General features: G+C 44.3%; 1 protein-coding gene across 2 annotated transcripts in view; it reads left to right on the forward strand.

The window, feature by feature from the left end:
• Positions 1–20,460, forward strand: part of SEZ6L (seizure related 6 homolog like) — a 287,273-nt gene that overhangs the window by 110,165 nt on the left and 156,648 nt on the right. The window lies entirely within an intron of this gene.

A 20,460-nucleotide genomic window follows, 5' to 3' on the forward strand; every position in this document is an offset into this window, starting at 1 on the left:
TCTGTGTTAACTTTATAGCTATCCGACTCTCCTTATCTGCCACCAGGCTATGTGCACCAGTATGATGTCATGTGCCAGATACATAGTCTACCAGGTACAACACCCAGTGGCTGATTTGCTTGTCAGAGAAATTGTACTAACTCAGAATTAAAAGAATGTATCCAATTTTGCCAAGTTAGACAACAAAGATTACACAAATGTGTTTAAGATATCTTAAGAGGTGTCCAAATGCATAGCGAATAGACCAACAACCTTCCAAAATATATAGTAGGTATGTTGAAGGGTTGCAAATAGGCATTATTACCCATGAAGACACTGCAGATATCCGAGCCAAGACTTATAACTAAGGCAACTTTGCCATATTTCAAACCATATTACAATGTGTTGCCGTCGTGCCACTTTATAATAAGTCATGTTAAAACTCACTTCACCAAGCGTAAAAGTACTTGTTAAACAATTATATGAATAAAAACATATATTTTAAAATCCAGTGGGTGGTTCTGGGGTTTGAAGCTGTAAAGTATTTCTAAACATCTCATTGTGGAATTAAAAGAATGTATGCTTCATTTCATGCTTTGTTAAAGAGGAGACATTTTAAGGCTTCCCGCAGGGCAGTCAAACGAGTCAGTAATGAAAATTTCAGAAGCATAAATGTACTTTAATAATAACACACGTTGTAAAATGGAGTTGAAAAGATATGCATCGTAATCTTGAAATAAAGTCTTTGTTCAGGTGACTGTGTCTTTTCTCTGTGTGACTGGCCAGCCACACATTGTAAAGCATAACATGACGTTAACTGGAACAGGTATCGATGTTATGTTCCCTGAGGTTAACACACATTCTCATAGTCAATGATATGTAAAACCAACGTCCGTACTACCTCTCATTTGCATAACTATAATGTCACGTTATTGTAGCATAACGTTGAGTTTTCTTCCAGTAACGTTGACGTTATTCTGATCCGGGCCCTGAAATAGGTCTTTCTTAAATAGGACCTTTCTTGAATAGGTCAAATTAAGTTGAGAAAGAGTGGTAAATAATGCTACTGTATGCTAGTTACATTATGTCTAATTGTGATGTTCCATTTAGCCAGAAATGGCAAAAGCCTTCAGTGATTGGATGTGAGTAACACCAAGTTTAGGTGTGACCTAAGTAACGTAATAATAATAACAACTTTAATTCGTATAGCGCTGTTCTCCGAATGGGACTCAAAGCACTTCAAAATTACAGTATTGTGCATGGAACACAGGACATACAGTAGGAATGTTACAGACACAGTCCCTGCCCCGTAGAGCTTACAATCTATGTTTTTGAGGCCTGAGACACAGGGAGTTAAAGTGACTTGCCCAAGGTCACAAGGAACAAACACCGGGATTTGAGGGTTCCCCTCAGTGTCATTGGTTACACCCAGTGTCTTTACTCACTGAGCCGCTCCTTCTCCCTAGCCATGGTGTTAACTAAACAACTTTTGTGGCCATTCGATGTTATGATAACACCTAATTTGCATCTCATTCACCACTGTAGGTCGTTATAGTTAACACTACACTCTTTATGGGAGAAAACAGGACTTAACGTTACGTTGTTGTTGTCCTTTGTAAATACAGGATTGGTATTAACGTTACTTTGAGTTAGGTTAGCTTTGTGTATCTGGACCCTAGTGTGTTATGGGAGAAAACTCCTAGACAACTACCTACCACCACGCTCATTAGTCAAGAGACAGGTCCTTAGTCAAAAGAGATGAAGAGGGCTCATTACCATTCTCTATTAAAACTTAATTAACCCTGGTACTGTCTCCCCCCTTAGGGAAACAAGTGTTACATTACGATACATCAAACGATGAACCATTTTGCTGCTAAAGCAGTTTCAACATGTTCTCCTGTTTGGTTCATTGACAATGAGTTTAATTATATAATGTTATTGTCATGGGGGGGTAGTGCTTAATGGACTTTGGGTGGGGGGAAACATCTAACAAGTAGTGAAAATGTAAGGGTCCCCAAATCTGCTTTATTCACCCAATAGCTTAGTTGTAGAGAAGGATTCTGGGTAGTGACATGCAAAACTCGTGTGTCGCTGTTAGCTTCCTATACTTTCAGCTCTAGGGAGTCACAATCTCAAAATGGATAGGAAGTCAAAAGCGACAGGCCCAGTGTGCTCATTTGCATGTCATTACCCAGAATCCTTGACTGCATTTTAACCATTGGATGCAGGAAATATGGAGAACAAAAGCGCACAAAAGCGCACTAGCAAAAACGGAGCAGGAAGGACCCTAGGGTCCTTCCTGCTCCGTTTTTGCTAGTGTGTTTTTGTTCTCCATATTTCCTGTATACTGCATATCTGAAGCTGCACAGCCTGCCTACCACTCCTAAGATGTGAGTATTGCTTATGTTCAGGGGAACCTGCCGATGAGACTGAGGGTGAGTGGGCTTGTACCATCTACCACCTGTCTTCAGGAGGATAGTACCCATACTATTGCATATTAAGTACTATTTCATACTCTTTTTATACCTTGGTTTAGTGGTTTGGCTTACTTCATTTCATTATACCTGCATTAGAGTGCTTTAGCCTATTTTTTCTAACCATTGTATGGCATGCAACAATTTGGTTGAATGAAGCAGGTTTGGGGAAGCTGTGGAAAACATGTAGAAAACCCCCCCATTCTGTCTTAATTGTGTTAGGGTCTCTGCAGAAATGAAAAAGAATGAATATTTTGCATCAAGGGTCAAATACAATTGCATAAGGATGCCAATTATATTGGTAAGCTGTTGGGAAAAAATACTTATGCTGGGATGTTAGATGAGCTGCCCTACAGTGATAAAACCCTGAAAACGTATTTAACTGATTCCTTGATGGTTAAATAAATAAAGCAGAGGATTCTGTGTAATGTCCCACTTACTGACCTTTCGAAAATAATGACTACTTAAGAGAACGAAGTCGCAGATGAAGTAAGGAAACATGCAGGTCTGAGGAAGTACATTTAACTTTGAGTGCTGCTCACTGCAGGGAAATTAGATGCTAAAAAGAGAACTTCCCTGAAATTGTGCTTCTGGAAAACGTATGCCTTATTCCTGTGCTGGCCACCTGCTTCTATAATAAAGGTGCAATTCTGCACAGTCAGACAGTACTTAGAGGCTTCTGAATGGGGAGGTTTCAACCAAGTGTTGGCCTTTCCCCTTATCAGCCTTGTCCTTATCAGCCAGTAAAGATAAGGGGAGGGGGGGCTCTGGCTGTACAAGCTCTTGCTGATCACACAGGGACATCTCACACAGGGGAGCAGCCAGAGGCAATCCCCCCCCCCCTCCCCAAGTCTCACTTTAACACACATTAAATATACGCATAGGTGTCAGATTTGGGTAAAACAGGTATCAAATCACACACACGTGACCCCTTTACATGTCACTGGAATTAGTTCACTTTGGTCCTACGAGGGTTTGTCCCTTTAAGGTCCCTATTCAATACACTGGCGACACACTTTATTCAAGCTTGGCTAGTCCCACGAATTCGGGTATACCCGGGTATATTGAGGTTTGTGACTGTTTTCTGCCCGAGTGCATTGAGTTCTTTTCCAAGCAGGGATTGAAGCATTTTATTCCCGCTGGCTGCAATACTGCACAGTATATATATATATATACTGCATTACAATTCATGAATTTATGCCATCTGGTAGACACGCGAAGCATTGCAGCCTATTAAATCCTAATCATTATCATTTAACAGATCAGCCGCCCATCAGCCAGGCATGAACCCAGGCTGGGAAGGCAAATGCAACGGGGCTTGTCAGAGGTGAGGAGTGGCGCATTCCAGGTATCTGCCAGGTACATACTGGGTATTTGCTCGAATAAAGTGTGTCGGTGCAGTATGTTGTGAAGACATCTTCCCCGTGCTCGAGAACCATCCAGATCTATTCCAATGAATGGGATTGGAGCCCTTATTCAGTAGGCTGTGAAGATGCTTCTCTGTGCCAGAGAAGATTTAGTTGAATGAGCTTATCTCTTCTCCAGCACAGTGAAGACAGCAGCCACTTAGCAGTGAGTTAAAATGACGTCCCGCTTCCTATCTTTTTCCATGGTGGTGTCTTAATTTAACCCTTTGGGTGCCACAATAAGTCACAACTCCAGACCACCTAAAATATTGCCATAAAACCAATACTGACAAGTCTAAGGGCCCTTGTGGTGAACGGGGTACTGGTGACAGACCCAACAGGATCAGTACCCACAACCTCGACTTTTCCAGGGCTGCAGCTCTAGCATTGAACTAAACCAGATACTGGGAAGCAACCGTGTCACATATCTCTCAGGTGTCTCAGGTGTGCTCCATTTTTGTGCGCAAGGCACATTGAACTGGCGACCAGGAAGTGGAAATGGTCAGCTTTTAAAGAAGCCAGGGGGAGAATGCTACAGGTGTGAGCAGCAGAGACGATAACGTGGCTCAGCACCTGGTTTACGTGCAATGTTAGGCTCGGTCCCCGCTGCAGCCGGCGGGCCTCTCACCAGCCCCCTTACCTCCTCCCTAGCTGTCCCCAGTGGCGCCTCGCTCCCCGGCTCACTGCGCACATGCGACGCGTCAGCAAGCAGGGGCTACAATAGGATTGTGATCCCGAGCGGCGACGCGTCACCTGGTGCGGCAGGGAGCCAATGAGGAGGGGAGATCAATGCAAGATACACAAGGACACACTCACAAACCAGAAAATGTGCATCATGGTCGTGCCCCCCGCCCACCCAACCCATTTTGGCCACGCCCCCACGCCTAAAAACGGCTCCCTAAAGACCGCAGATTGCGGTGAAGTGCTGTGCACGCGCCACCAGGACGCAAGGCGGGCGCAGCGGGTCCTTCACCTTAGAGATGCTGCCCTGAATAGCAGAGTTTGTGGGTTCCAAAAACCCCTTCAGCACAACCACTCTTAAGACTTGCCACAATTAAAAAATTTTTAGGTGGTGTGGGGTGTGACTCATTTAAATATACTTCCAATCCGGAAGCCTGGACCCTGGCAGTGCGACCGTGGTAGCACTATCTGCGAAAACCGTAAGTCTCGCTACTTCCGTATGACACGTTTTTGTTTCAAAATATTTTGCACCGTGGCACGATGAATAGCTGATTGATGCAATTTCAATTACAACAGCATGATGTGTTCTTTTATTTATGTAACGGATTTTCTGGCCTAGCCTGACCCACCCAATCTCACATTGGCCCCTGTGGTCTAACCAGTCCCCATTACAGTGTAGTGTCTGGTGGTGCACCTGTTGGCAACAGGACTCCTGAGTCTCCCGCATGATGTTGTGTGGGGAATGCCAACCCAGACAGGCAACTGAGGTAGTGTGCATGAGTCCTACCTAGATCCAGTGCAGCGCCTCCACCTCATCAGGATCCCAGCGTCCGCTTGTTGATGGTACTGGTGAGGAACTCCTCTGTGGTGCACTCCTCTGTGTAATCACTCCACACTTACACACGAGGGTATAATTGAACAAGGTCATCTTTATTGAGGTGAGGTGGGCCAGCTGCCCCTCACAGCGGTTGTGCTCAGCCACTCATGATCACTGCACCGCCCTTTGAAAGGTATGTCTTCCCAATCTGGTGGATTCCCTATCTCCCCTCAGGGAGATATTCCCTGTGCCAGGTCCCTGGTCACAGTCTAGGCTCTGGTAATCTAATGTCCCTTTATCATTTCCCAGGCCACTAGTTACAGCCCTAGTGAGCCACCTCCTCCCAAGTCTGTACGCAGACGTGCTCCTTACTTCAACATCTACAACCACTAACTTTTGAGCAGTGCAGTGCCTTATGTATCCTCTGGAGGCAGGCACAACTCTGACATCACTAATTATGGATTCAGAGTATGTGGCCACTCCCATCCATACATAGGGCACCCCACCAGGGTATGAGGGCAAACCTCCATAATTACTGCTGACATTCCCATAACTTACCAGGCCTTACTGCCAGCAGGAGAGATGACTGTAGTCCATTTTACAGCATGGCTACATTTACATCTAACATTAAGCAATATACATGATTAGCATCATACTTATAATTGCCACACCGTGAAAATAATACATTTTGTTGACCTATCCCTGTTGCGTCAAATACATGCTTGGCTGATAAAGTACATTGCAACTTCGTTCTGCGCTAACAATCTTATGCTTTTTGGGAGGTTACAGAGACTTTTTTTTGTATATACAGCTCAACCCCCTTATAACACTGTGCTTGGGGTCCAAAGAATCACATCGCGCTATAAGCGGATCGCGTTAGAAATAATGTACAATTGTATGCATTGTACAATAAAGTATTTAAGATACCAATAATCGTGCTGTAAAGTATTCATAAATACGAAAAATTGGGAGCCGCGCTTACATCGCGTTATAAGCGGATCCGCGTTGTAACGGATCGCGCTATTAGAGGGTTGAGCTGTACCAGTAACATCTGTACACTCAGCGCAGTCTATTTCTGTGTGGTGAGAAATAAATAAATAAATGTTTGCCGCCGATGGAGACATTCCAGGTTAGCATACACAGTAGGTGCAGACAAGCGCACTTTGAAATGAGATTTCCTTGCCCCCATTTTGCTTTAAAAAAAAGCGACACTTGGGCCTCTCTCTATATGTCTTTTCTGCCCCATAATCTCCATGGGCATCGAACCACACACTTTATAACCTTTGGCAGCAAAATAATTCTTTTTAAGATCGGGAAACTACCCATGCTAACTGCATACATGTATTTTTCATACTCGGGTTTTTTTACTATATATTTTTTCTTATAGGCCACAACGTATTTTGGAAGCCCAATAATTGTTATTTAGCTACTAATAATGTCATATTTTAGTTCTAAACTAGTGTAGGAGACAAGTGTTCTCTTTCTAAAATAATCATGAACATTTTGTCCTAACTTTTGTTTCTTCATTCCGTTGGACAATTGACTGGGAACAAATAGTTACTTAATTAGTTGACTCTTAAGAATGTGTCTCTTATAATGACAGACTCTGAACATTTATTAGAACAAATCGGGGCTCGTTGTATTAGAATTTTTATTTTTAAACATATTTAACTCTTTACTTAGTGCTTTAGAATATTTGCACACAAACAAAGTCATGGGGGAAAACACAGCGATATCTACGCCAGATATTAACCAGGGAGTCTCTACATGTCCTCTTAACTACTGGCAATAACTGGGATAATACTGCCACCTCTTTATTAATAAATCATGCAGAAGGCTCATCCTATCTAAAACCCATGGCTCTTACCATGCTCGTATATAACCGAATACCAACCAACTTCCTGGCCTAATATTCACCAAACCTCACAAGACTTATTTCTTCTTAACCGGAGCACCCATGGGTCCACCATACCATGACCCTCAAAATTCTAGTAAGGTCCCCTGAACCCGTTGTGACAGAAACCACCCTTCCTCTTCCATAATAAAAGAATCCTTCAATCTCTATAACCCGGGAGGGCAGGGTTGGTTATAAGTAGACCTCTGATCTTAGAGTTGTCTGGGTTCAAATTCACCCTCCTCCTTATGCTCCTGTCTCTTTACCTTTTTACCCCCAGGGGACAATTGGCCCCTCAGTCAAGTCCCACTCCCCTTAGTCATCTGTTTCCTTAAAAACATAAGCAAAGAAGCCCACTGAGAAAGGAACTAGGTGTTTCTTTAAAGTCTAAGAGGTTCTGTATCAAGCTGCTATAAAAGTTGGTCTAGAGATGGATACACATTAAATGTGTTCTTTCTTCATTTTTTGCTATCCTCAATTTTGAATTGTAAGGGACTTCTTAATTAACCTCCTTGCATTTGATATGGATTGTTAGCGAGAGAAGATTATTCCACATGTAGTATATGGAAAATCAATGGCATATATAAAGAAGCACTCTCAGCTCCGTGGGATCTATTGATCAAGCTGAGGATATATGTGCCTTGCAACGCATCACATATTTCCTCTCCCTTCCATTAGTATCTCATTAAGGAAGTTTCTTACATTTGACACATATCTTGCTGGCACTTGCAAGATTTTAAAGACACAAAGAAGGAATTTAATTATGACATAAACAATGCAATATTTGATCATTCTAGCACTTATTGCCTCCCATTGACACATTCTAAATTGTAAACTGATGTACAAGGAGAAAAAATGGTTTAAGTGGATCTTCTAAGGGCTGTTATATACTTTGCGAAGGTGCGTGCATGTGCTGCACACGTTTAGTGTGTATACTGTGCGCGAGTGAGGTGCTGTGTGTATATGTGTGTGTATATGTGTGTGTGTGTGTGTATAATTTATTATTTATTACAAAAAAAAACACATTGGTAAAAATAAAATATTTATTAATATTGTGCAGACACATATACATACATACACATGCATACATATATACACACACATATACATACATTTCAGTGCCGGTGGCGGCGCAAATTTATTGTATTCCCCGTGTTCCCTGCTGTCGGCCGGATGCACGCTCACCTTGTATAGAAGGGCTGACTTATCTCAGCCAATTATAAGTGCCGCACACGCACAGCGTAGCGCACGCACGTCGTAGCGCACGCATGTCGTAGCGCACGTGGCCACTATATAACAGCCCTAAGGCTGCTTAGGTCTGCAAGCTGGATTTATGAACCAGAAGGCAGAAGGCAGTCAGTTCTCGTTGGGAGAAAGGCTTTTTGTTGTTTATGATGTAATATTTCTGTGCTCACCGTGTGCCTCATACCTGTAACTCACTATAATACTGCAGGTGGGCAGGGGACCCTCAGAGTTCACCCTGTCACTCACAGGCCCGTTTGGCTTTTCAGCTGTTTTCACCGGGAACATGTTCTGCCATTCATCTGGTCATAATCTGTTGGGTTTTTTTTGGCTTCTCTCAGTACAGTTTCCTGTAGCATGTGAATTTCCTCATCCTTTCCTGTAAAGCAATTTTATTTTGCTTGTATTCTCATCTCTCTGTTTCGCCTCAGAGAGCAGCCAATGTTCAAAAGCCTTAACACGATAACAGATGATGGAATAATAGGACCTCTGTGCATTGCACCTACACGGTTATTTGAGGTGTAAACCAAAACAGATGGTTATGTTATCAAGGGCTATTTGTTAACTTGAGTTCATGTAAATAAATACATTTAAAAAAAAATGTTACTCTGTACTTAAAGCAGCAATCCTGGGTATAAAGATTTTTTTTTTTTTAAATCTTACCTGTGGTTCACTTATGTATGGGGACCCCCGATTCCAGGGAGGTACGCCCACAGTGGACCTTGTGTACACCAGGCAAAATGGGGAAACAATATGGTCTCTTGGGTCGGGGCTTGCTCCGGTAGCCATATGAAAACGACGGCCATGTTTGTAGTCTGCCATCAGTTTTTGTAGGGTTTTTTCGCGTGTCAAAACATGTACAAAAAAACAAAAAATATCTCTGGATGTTGGAGGACCACTGTAAGCTCCCAGTTCAGGTAAGATTAAATAATTAAAATAAATAAAAGAGAGAAAGAATTCTTAGTTAGAATTCCAAGTGCTCCACACCTTCAATCAACACGTGGATAACAACGGTGCACAAAACATGGGCACTCTTGGGAAATATGCTAATCGGATATGCTAATGACTGTTGGGGATGTACCTACAGTTTTTCTTCTGCACAGGGGTCTCAGCCAGTGTTGTTTGAAGGGACCTCCACCTCGTCTCTCAATCAAGGTGCAAATATTTGCACATGTAAATAAACACTATATTTGTGGCAAATTGAAATGCTTTAAAATAATTTGCCCCGTCTCTATTGCCTACTGAATCTGTCATGGTTAACGTGGGGACTTAACATTACTGTATGTTAACATTCAGTACTTAATGTGCCATTATTGGACGTAACACAATGTTATGCTACAGTAACATGATGTTACGCCTATGCCATGAGGGTAGTTTAGATGTTGTTTTTCAACGTTGTTTAACTAGCTTTGAGGATACCATGTTAACTTATGGCTCATCCAGAAAAAAGGGGGAAATTGTTAAGACAGTACTGTATGTATAATACTTTGGCACTTGCGGTTGCATCCAATGGAGAGGAGCCAGAGACCGCTGGATCTTGCTGAAATCATACGTAGTCATTCATATTCAAAATGACTTTTCGACCCACATTGGTCTTTTTCAAGGCATCTGTTCCTGTGTTAGGTGACATCATGTTAGGAGCCCTGATTTAACACAGCTAGTCCTCCTAGTGCAGGGCTGGCCAACTCCAGTCCCCAAGGGCCACCATCAGGTCAGGTTTTAAGACTATCCCTGCTTCAGCACAGGTGACTAAATCAGTGGCTCAGTCAAATGACTGCACCACCTGTGCTGAAGCAGGGATATCTACAAAACCTGACCTGTTGGTGGCCCTTCAGGATTGTAGTTGGCCACATCTCTCCAAGTGGATCTACTGATTCTATGCTATGTTCCAGGCTTATCTGTCCGAACTGTATAACGCAGAAGGCAAATTCTCTAGGATTCCATGTAACAACGGGTACAAATCTAAATGTGATATGTCCAGTGTGCTCATTTGCATGGCACTACCCAGAATCCTGCAGTTTAGGCATGTGCTATATTAAAATGAGTCAATATTGTAATACATTTCCTGTACATGTTACCCTCCTTTTGTGAAGCATCACTTCAGAAAAATGCAATGTTAAATCCACAAGTGGCAAAAGAATTTGAGTGAGATATTATGCCACGGGACAATTTTATCAGCTAGTGAACCACTGCTCTATTATAGATAGATCAAAGAGAAGCACTGGATAAAATGTTGTATCTGCTGAAATCCTATTTGCAACACTTAACATTGGTAACACATTTACCAGCCTTTGACGTCTTTTGAAATGTAATTCATCAATCGAATTTCAAGTAGCTTTAAAGCCTTGGACGGACATGATCGTGCATGGATTTGCACATGGTCTGTCACTGCTTATCACATTCTAATGTCACTTGGACTGAGAGGGACCTGAAGAAGGCACTCGGGACAGATTAACAGTGGATTCATTAATTCAAATGAATGTGTATATTTCCTGTGCAATGCTTCGTATTAAACTTAAAAGGATGTTGAAATCTGATTGAATCTTTAGCTTCAAGAATAATGTGAGTCTCTGCGCACTCACGTGAAAGTTTCAAGGTACTTCACGTCAGTTCTGCTTCACTCGCAGTTTTGGAGCAGAAGAGGACTTTCTTGTAGTGGGAGGGGAGGAGGAGAGACGTTATGGTCCTTGATGTGAGGGGGGTGGGAGAAGAAGGTATTGGGTGGGGGGGGGGGTGGTATTGAGAGGGAGGAGGTGCTATGGAGGGGATGGAGAAGGAGTTATGGGGGGGATGAGAAGGATTTATGGATGGGAGATGGAGAAGGATTTATGGATGGGGATGGATAAGGAGCTATGGGTAAGAGGGAGAAAGAGGTAATGGATGGATAGTACTAGCCTGGGGGGAGTGGGTATGTCCCTGGAGTGGGGGGGGGGGGAGTAGGTATGATCCTGCAGGCATAGGTATGGGCCTGGGGGGGGGGGGGGAGGGAAAGGGAGTTGGTATGGGCAAGGTGGGAGGAGAATAGGTATGGGACTTGGGGGAGTAAAGTAGGTATGGACCTGAGTGGGGAGTAGATGTGGACCTGTGGGAGGTGGAGCCGTGAGAGCATGGGACCACGTGGGCCTGCTACACGTAAAGAAAAACACCCGCACAGCTTGAGTTTATTAATGAACCATGGTGAGGTGCTGACTAGGTGGGAACGTAAATGTATACAGGAGAAAAGGAACCTAGTCTTAAGCACTCTGTCACAACTAAATGTATAATTGTAATGTTATATAATTTATTGATTATCAATGAATAAAAAAAGGGGGGTTAAAATAAAATTAAATGGTATAATTCAACAGCACGTGACTGTATCTTTGTTAACCCAGCTATGGCTAGGTGGGTAGATGGTGCATAAGGAGATCCCTAATAGATATTCGGGATCTGATGCTATGCTTATAGCTGCTTAAAGATATAGGGAAGGAGCCGTTATAGGACCCACTAAGAGAAAAAGTGTGTCTCAATATGAATGTATCAGGGCGTGTATTTTAACGCGCTGTATTGGCTGACTTTATATGGTGTGTTTTCCCATACTCTGCGCATGGTGCTTACTGATTATCTACCATGCACCATCTGCAGTTAAGGTATCACAGTGGCTCTATCTAGTGCTTTACCTATGCCAGCACTCTCATACCAACCCTCTCAGTATCTATACTATACCTGTCGGCCCTTATCTCCTGAAGTGAGGGCTGTATAGCTCACTATGTTAGACCTGGCCAGTGTATCACTCTGGGGTTACCTAGACAGAATTGATACTCAAGTTTTTCTGTAGCTAAACACCATACTACCATACACGGGTAGTTACTCTACTGGTTTCATTTACCGCATATCATGCATGGATGTGTTAATGTACACACCATATAAAGTCAGCCAATACAGTGCGTTAAAATACACGCCCTGATACTGCCCTGCCCTGAAGGGGGTCCTATAACGGCTCCTTCCCTATATCTTTAGGCAGCTATAAGCATAGCATCAGATCCCGAATATCTATTTGGGATCTCCTTATGTACCATCTACGCACCTAGCCATAGCTGGGTTACCAATGATACAGTCACGTGCTGTTGAATTATACCATTTAATTTTATTTTAACCCCCCTTTTTTAATTCATTGATAATCAATAAAGTATTTTAACATTACAATTATACATTTAGTTGTGACAGAGTGCTTAAGACTAGGTTCCTTTTCTCCGACCACATGGGCCTACCTGCTGCCCTGCCCTGGAGGGGCCCTACAAAAGGCCCAGCTGGAAGAAGAGGTCCATGTGCTGGAGGGAGAGAGCGGCCTGCCCAGTTGCTGGCAGTGCCAGAAGGTAGGCCCAACCTCCTGTCCAGAGCAGCCAGCCTGGAGCATTTGTCCTGGCTCTCTCCCCCTGTGGCGGCCCTGCTCCCCATGGTGCAAGCTGGGGCAGACGGGGGACAATTGGAGCAAAATGCTTTGATACATAGGTGCAGGATGAAAATGCCCCGGTATTGCACCAACATTGCTTTCATACATGGACCCCCTATGTTTGAGGAGGCATTAACCTTTATTGCTCAACGTAAGAAGTTCAAATAACAAGCTCCAGACATATGGGTGTCTGTGTTTAAAGCGTCGCTAAGAGGGATTTTTTAAATAAAAGGGATGCACAGATGAGTAACAAATGTGTGTATCTTTGTGATGCAATGTATAAAACCGATTTCGATGGGTTGTGCGGTTGACTTTTAATTCACTAAGGAAAAAAGGAAGCTAGGGGGTGGAGTTAGAGGGGAAGTTTGGAGGTTTTCGTGACACTCACATGCAAATGATATGCATGAAAATATTACTCGCATGCATAGCTTTTAGGCGCTGGAAATCCATCGAAATTGACAATTCTTAATGCGTTCACACATATGAACATGACAACAAACAAAGAAAACATGCACCAAATGTAAGAAAATAATGACATACCATGTGTCGCTGATGATTTTAATTTAATTTGTTTTAAAATATTATTTATACATAGCCCCCATGGAGTAGGAGCAGAATAACACAAATGATACTGGAAGTTTTGCTCAGCTAAGATGAAGCCAACGGCTCCATTGGATACATGTCCGCAGCTGCGCCCCATGGAGTTTGTACAACTGATCATGTGAAGCAGCTGTTCAGATGTAGTAAGATTTACTGATCTTGACGCTGCGGCGCTGGGGACAGTGTCAGCCACCATCGCGCTGTGGGGGTGGGTCCATGCATCTGAATGGAATCCTTTGGTGCCACAACCACCGAGGTTTGTGTGACGTTGTATTGCTACATCTGTATCAACCACATTTTTCCACCTGCCTACTATTTGGGGTTGTCAGATCACAGGGGTCAGATCTGGGAAACCACAAATAACAGGGAGGAAAATGTAACCAAGATCTTTGTGAAAGTGAAGGGGGAGGTGGTTAATGGCGTCTACTAGGTAAGTAGATAGGTCATAATGTACCTTGTTACATTTCTGCACACAGATGTAAGATTTGCCGCTCTAAGGGCCACATTAAGCTCAAATGCAGGATTTTGCAACCCCAATCCTGCGTCAACTGGCGTTCACCTGCACCAACAGGAGGGCAAGCCAGGACAACTGTCTCAGGCCCAATGGCTCTGGGGGTCCACCTCCTGGGCGATTCCAGAAGTAGGACCCAACCAGAAGTGGGACACAACTGCATCTGGTGCTGGACCCGCAGGTACTGAGTGTCCACTTAAGTCTGCAAACTTTCCGCATTCCCCACCTTGCTCCACAAACCTTCCACGACACCCTCTCCTTCCCACCACTAAACCCTGGGGGCCCAGGTCTACAATCTGTCTACGTATAAGCTGTCGGCAACCCTGGCAGCTAACGTCTGACCAGGTGCAACACCCCCCATTGGAGCTTGATGAATCCCGATATGAGGGTTGATTTAATTGTCTTTATGCACAGATCCCATGGTCAATGTGTCATGTGGCCCTGTATATACTGCAATTCACTGTCATTTTCTTTGCAAAATTCTGGTGAATAGTGGCAAAATTCTGGTGAAATTGGCAACATTCCGCGGTAATCTGGCGGAAGTGTGGTTTATTTTTTGACAAATTTCCGAGCAATGTGAACTTTCGCAGAAAGTAATAACAGGATCTGGGGAAAGTACTGCATGTTACATGCTACATGCTACATCTGTATACTGTACATACTTATTCAGTGTTGGATAAATCTAACCCGATAAGCTCTGGTTATCCCTCCAGTGCTAAACAGGATAAGCCCTTCACAACATTTCTCCATCTCAAATATCCTAAGTCCCCTGAGAAAGCTTTGCATTTTCTCTCTACCGATAGGTGGGGGCCTGAGGAAGGCACTGACCCAGATACATATTTTAAACCACAGCTCTGACACAGGCAGAGAGCGGCACAGACTGACCGAGAACTGCTGAGCTCAGCATATTTCTTGGTACCCATAATATGGCTTTATAACAGAGCAGAGGTTTTGCTGGCAGTGCAGTTTATACTCCTATATATAGCCCATCAAAAGCAAGACTTGTACGTCACTGTTACAGTACTACAGTAAGAATGTCTATACTGAGAGCACACACAGGAATATCTTCATAATGCACTAAAAAAGCACAGCAATGCTATTACAGAGGTGGGCTTACTGCTTCTTTAAAGAGGCAACACAAGCCTTCCCCCCCCCCCATTTTTATAATACGGGATTGAAGCGGGGGTCTCCGGAGCTGGACCCCCTTAATTATAGCTCTGGGGACTCCCTGTTTCCAGAGGTACTTACCTTCATAGTGGGTGCCAGTAGCCACTCCAGGGTTCATGTTACGGCCGCTTTTCAAAGCTGCCGGGCTCGGCAGGCCAATGGGAAGCCGTGACGTCATCCGGTCCGGCCTCCCATTGGCCCATGTGACGAGTGAGCGGAAAACTTCCGAGATACCGGCACCCCATCGGAGGCAAGCATCTCCGGAAGCAGGGGGTCCCCGGAGCTGAAATGAATGCGGTTCAGCTACGAAGACCCCCTGCTTCAATCCTATATTTAAAAAAAATGAAAATGATTGCTCCTTTAATACATTTTACAGCCAAAAAACTGAAAAGAAGCCTGTAGCCTATTTGGTAAAGGGGCATTAAAATGGCTAAGAAGTCAAAACAAATGGTCGCAAAGAACGTGACAGAGGAACTGTCTTCCTATGAAAAGATTTTGGGCCGTATTATCTAAGCTGTGCAAAGCTGCTTGGCACCTTGTGGCCTATTAGGTTCAATGGACCATAATATACCTTGTGGCTTAGCACAATAAATCTGGATCCATCTGTATAACTGAGCCAGTGCCAGTCAATATCAAGAATGGCTCATGTCGTATTGGCATGTTGGAAATTAAAAAATAAATATGTTTTGCTATGGAACGGGGCCATTTTCATTCAACCCTTTTCAGGAACTTGCTGTCTGCAACCTTGAGCTGTTTGATTAAGGATGACGTCACAATTATTCCCATCTCGAGCGGCCTGACCAATAATTACATCATAACCATTGCCTGAGAAAAAGATGTGTTGTAAGTTTTAATGGACCAGCATGAGAGTTCCTTATAGTTAAAATAATGTTGTATAGAAATTTATTTCTGGCCGCAGGTACACGTGAAAAAGAGACCTGTGAGGTTTTGAGTAATCAGTAAGATGATTAAGAATTAATGGATAATATAAGATAATGTAATGTGCAGTAAAGTAGTTCAGGCAAAAGAGGCTACTAAAGAGGGTTCAGGTTCCTTACAATGCATCTGATCTCAGACGCGCTATTAGAGAGGGTTGGGTCTCCTTACAATGCATCTGGTCTCAGACGCGCTATTAGAGAGGGTTGGGGTTCCTTACAATGCATCTGATCTCAGACGCGCTATTAGAGAGGGTTGGGGTTCCTTACACTGCATCTGATCTCAGATGTGCTATTAGAGAAGGTTGGGGTTCCTTACGCTGCATCTGATCTCAGACATGCTATTAGAGAGGGTTGGGGTTCCTTACAATGCATCTGATCTCAGACGCCCTATTAGGGAGGGTTGGGGTCCCGCTGAATTTGACAAAGTAAGTATAGGGTTCCTTAACCCAAAATAAGGTTAAAAAACACTATCACACAGAAGACACTTGCTAGCTTTCTAGGGGTGATCAGATTAACTGCTTTCATGGTGTAACCAGCCCGATCAAAACAGAACCGGATCCCCCTTCACTTCCATTTCCAGAAGTCCCAGAGAGGACCACCGGACTTTGGCACTATAAAAGTTAATACAAAAAAATGAACCCATTCACTGACAGCAATGTGTTGCAGGCTCCTCTGGCCGAAAAGGGATTGAAAATTAGTTAAGCAGTTCTGTAAATCAATGATTCCATTGCCTGGAATCAAAAACCTGATTCATTTGTACACAAATTTTACCCAACAATGCAAATGTATTTCAAGTTATCAGCTTTCAAAAAAAGCTATTCTTATTATATTATAAAAAATGTTTTGTCCGTCCCTCTGTAAGATATAGCTCATTGATGACACCATAATGCACATAGCCTGGTGGCAGATATGGAGAGTCAGATAGCTATAAAGTTTAGACAGGAAGCAGAAAGAAAGAGTGTACGTCAGTTGCCATGTGTGGGAGGCGAAAGAATTGGGGAGGTCGTAAATGAATGAAAGAGATGCAGTGGAGAACAAGAAGGAAGGGAGAGAGAGAGGAGTGGGAGACGATTGAGAGAGAGTGAGAGAGAGAAAGTGGTGGAGAGAGAGGAGGTGGTGAAAGAAAAAGGTCAAACCCATCATTTTGCGGAAGACGGGGTTGGAGCGCAAAGTGCACGTGGCCTAAACCCTAGTATACAAAGAATGAGGAATAAGAGCATGCTACTGAATGAGGTGTATTCACTGAAGTGTGATAGGCATTATTTCCTGTGGCCGTGAGCAGCTATTCAAGCGAATGTACCCCTGAGTATTATGTTCAAACTATATATTGTATTTTAGCTGTTTTTTTACAGCTGTTTTGGAGTGTACTTAGTTTCTGAAAGGTTATATATATATAACATGGTGTTGTTTTCATGAATTGAGTAGAAATAGCCGTGCGATAGTGCAAAGTGAAGGGGTACTTCAGTATTAGGGGGATCCCTTTTTATTTGGACGAAGAATAGATATTATAAGAGACGCTTTTGAGAGTTCTTGCTCTTCCTCAGGGGGAGCAGTCTGCTGGACCCGAGGAACAGAGAGAGAACTCTCAAAAGCGTCTCTTATGTAGCTAGGGTCCCTCCGGTCCCCCTGTCTGCCGGTTTCTTTCCCCCTTGCGTGTGTGCTGCTGCGGGGGCGATCCCTTTTCCGGGGGCTCCCGGTGGCAGCTGCGGCAGGACGCCGCCATATTTAATGTGTTCGCGCCTGTGCGGAGGCTTGCGCGTAAGCAGAGCAGTCGCGGCAGCCATGTTGTGGTTGGCGCGGTGTTCGCGCAATGCGCAGAGGTTGGCAAGGGTAGCGGTGGCCATTACAAGTGTGCAGGAGCTCTGGGAGGTTGCGCAGGCGCAGTTAAGCGTAGCGGCGGCCATTACAGCTTCGCACAGGCGCAGTAGAGATCGCGCACGCGGTCCCCATAGGAAAGAGGTCCTGAGTGGACTACATCTCCCAGCAGCCTCTGGGGAATGCCCTATGATCCCTGTCACCTGCAGCCAGCCAGCCACTGAGACTTGTAGATTCTCTGCAGCAGGGAATTGGATACAATGTTGTGTGCAGAATCAGGAAGCAGACTGTGAAGCACATGAGTCAGTCAGGCTAAGGATACAGAGGAGGAAGGAAGGGGGGCAGAGAGCTGCAAGCTTCTGCCCTATGCCAGAAATCCCCAGGCTAGAGTTGAGGCCCTGACTCCCCACTAGTAAGGGTGGGTGTTCATAGGGACAGGCCCTTAGGTAAAGACCCTGTGCAGTTCCTTAGTGCAGGGAGAGAGAGAGACCCTGTTGCAGTCCTTTAGTGCAGGGACCCAGTGAAAGGGTTTGCTGCATGTTCCGGTAAGCTGTGTTGCTGATCGAGAGACTGTCCTTACGGTGGGACGTCCGGCGGGAACCCATCCCACGCGGAGGTACAGATCAGCGCTGGACCAAGCGGCGCCGGTAGACCCTTTGCGAAGACACCCAGGTGCGGAGCACCTGGGCAGGCCTTTACAGCCTTCCACACGTGCACCAACTGTAACCTGCTCCTCACATGTGACAGGCCTGTTCACACACTTGGGTGGGCTTGGACTCTCTGGACACGGGGTTGGGAAGGGGGTGTCAGGGTACAGCCCAGTAGGGGCTAAGAAGGTTACAGCCCAGTTAGGGGCAATATTATAGCTGCCAGCTAGTGGCAGAGGGTGACATATATATGGTTGTGTATGCTGATGATGTTGCACTGTTAAAGTATGATACTCTGTGATGTGATGTTATTGTATTATTTGCTCGTTCAGTAAACCTTTTAGCCATAACCCTGGCGTATGGGGTTTCTGGGTGGGTTCCTATGCTAGGGCCATTCTACATTCCTATAGAATCCTATATGGGAGCCGCCATCTTTCTCCTTCTGAACAGCAGCATCAAATGACGCCGCGGACGTCACACGGCGTTTCGTTGCCATGGCAACGCAACGGTGCATGACCAAGTGACGTCATGACGTCGCGTTACCATGGCAACGCAATGCCGTGCGACGTCGCGTCAGTGACATCCGCGGCATCATTTGACGCTGCGGTACAGTAGGAGGAGGGGGGGGCGGCAGCAACGAGGCGGCCTCCACAGGTAAGTGCCTCACCTGGGCATCACTGAATACCGAAGTACTCATTTAAAGCTGCAGTTCAGTCAATATCCTGCATGTGTGTTTTTTTTAATAAATCAGTTCTGTACTGTGAGAAAATACTTGTAGCATTTTCTTTTTTTTAAAAAACAATTTTGAAAGACAATTTTTTATGTATTCTAATGTAACGAGCATTTTTGTTTCTATAGCAACCCTTTAGAAAGGCACAACCCCTTCCTTTAATGTAACAGGCTCTGGCACACCCCTTTGTGAGTCCTGCCCCCACCACAGCCGTGCACGTGCATGAGCACAAATGTATCAGTCATTGCCTGGTCACATGATCTTCCCCCAGAACTGACAGAGCAGCAGCAGAAAAGGAGTTTTAATTAAGAGAATTAATTAATTAAACCTTATTCCATTGCACGTGTGTAGTTAATGTTAAATATTAACAACTCATTTCAAATCAAATCTGTATATATAATACTGTAAACAATATGTATATTTAATTTTGTGTGTATGTGAATGTGTACAATTCAATGTGTTATTAAAATTAATAATGGCTTGTTCTTGTATAGCGCTGCTAGTTTTGCATAGCACTTTACAGAGACATTTTGCAGGCACAGGACCCTGCAGAGCTTAGGTGTGTATGTATGTGTTTGTATGATATAGATATATATGCACACGCACGCATATGCACGCGCACACATATACATGCGCACACGCACACATATACACAAACATGCGCTCACGCACACATACATGCGCATACGCACACATACATGCGCACACGCACACATACATGCGCACACGTACACATACATGCGCACATATACACGCACACAAACATGAGCACACGCACGCATAAACATGCGCACACGCACACATAAACATGCGCACATGCACACATATACATGTGCACACACACACATACATGCGCACATATACACGCACAAACATGCGCACACGCACACATAAACATGCACACATATACATGCACACACGTATACATGCGCACATGCACACATATACACACACACAAACATGCGCACACGCGCACAAACATGCGCACACGCGCACAAACATGCGCACACGCGCACATAAACATGCGCACATAAACATGCGCACACGCACATATATACACACACACAAACATGCACACACGTATACATGCGTATGCGTACACGCACACATATACATACGCACACGCACAC

This window comes from Ascaphus truei, chromosome 13 (genome assembly GCF_040206685.1).
Source record: "Ascaphus truei isolate aAscTru1 chromosome 13, aAscTru1.hap1, whole genome shotgun sequence".
Lineage (NCBI taxonomy): Eukaryota > Metazoa > Chordata > Amphibia > Anura > Ascaphidae > Ascaphus > Ascaphus truei.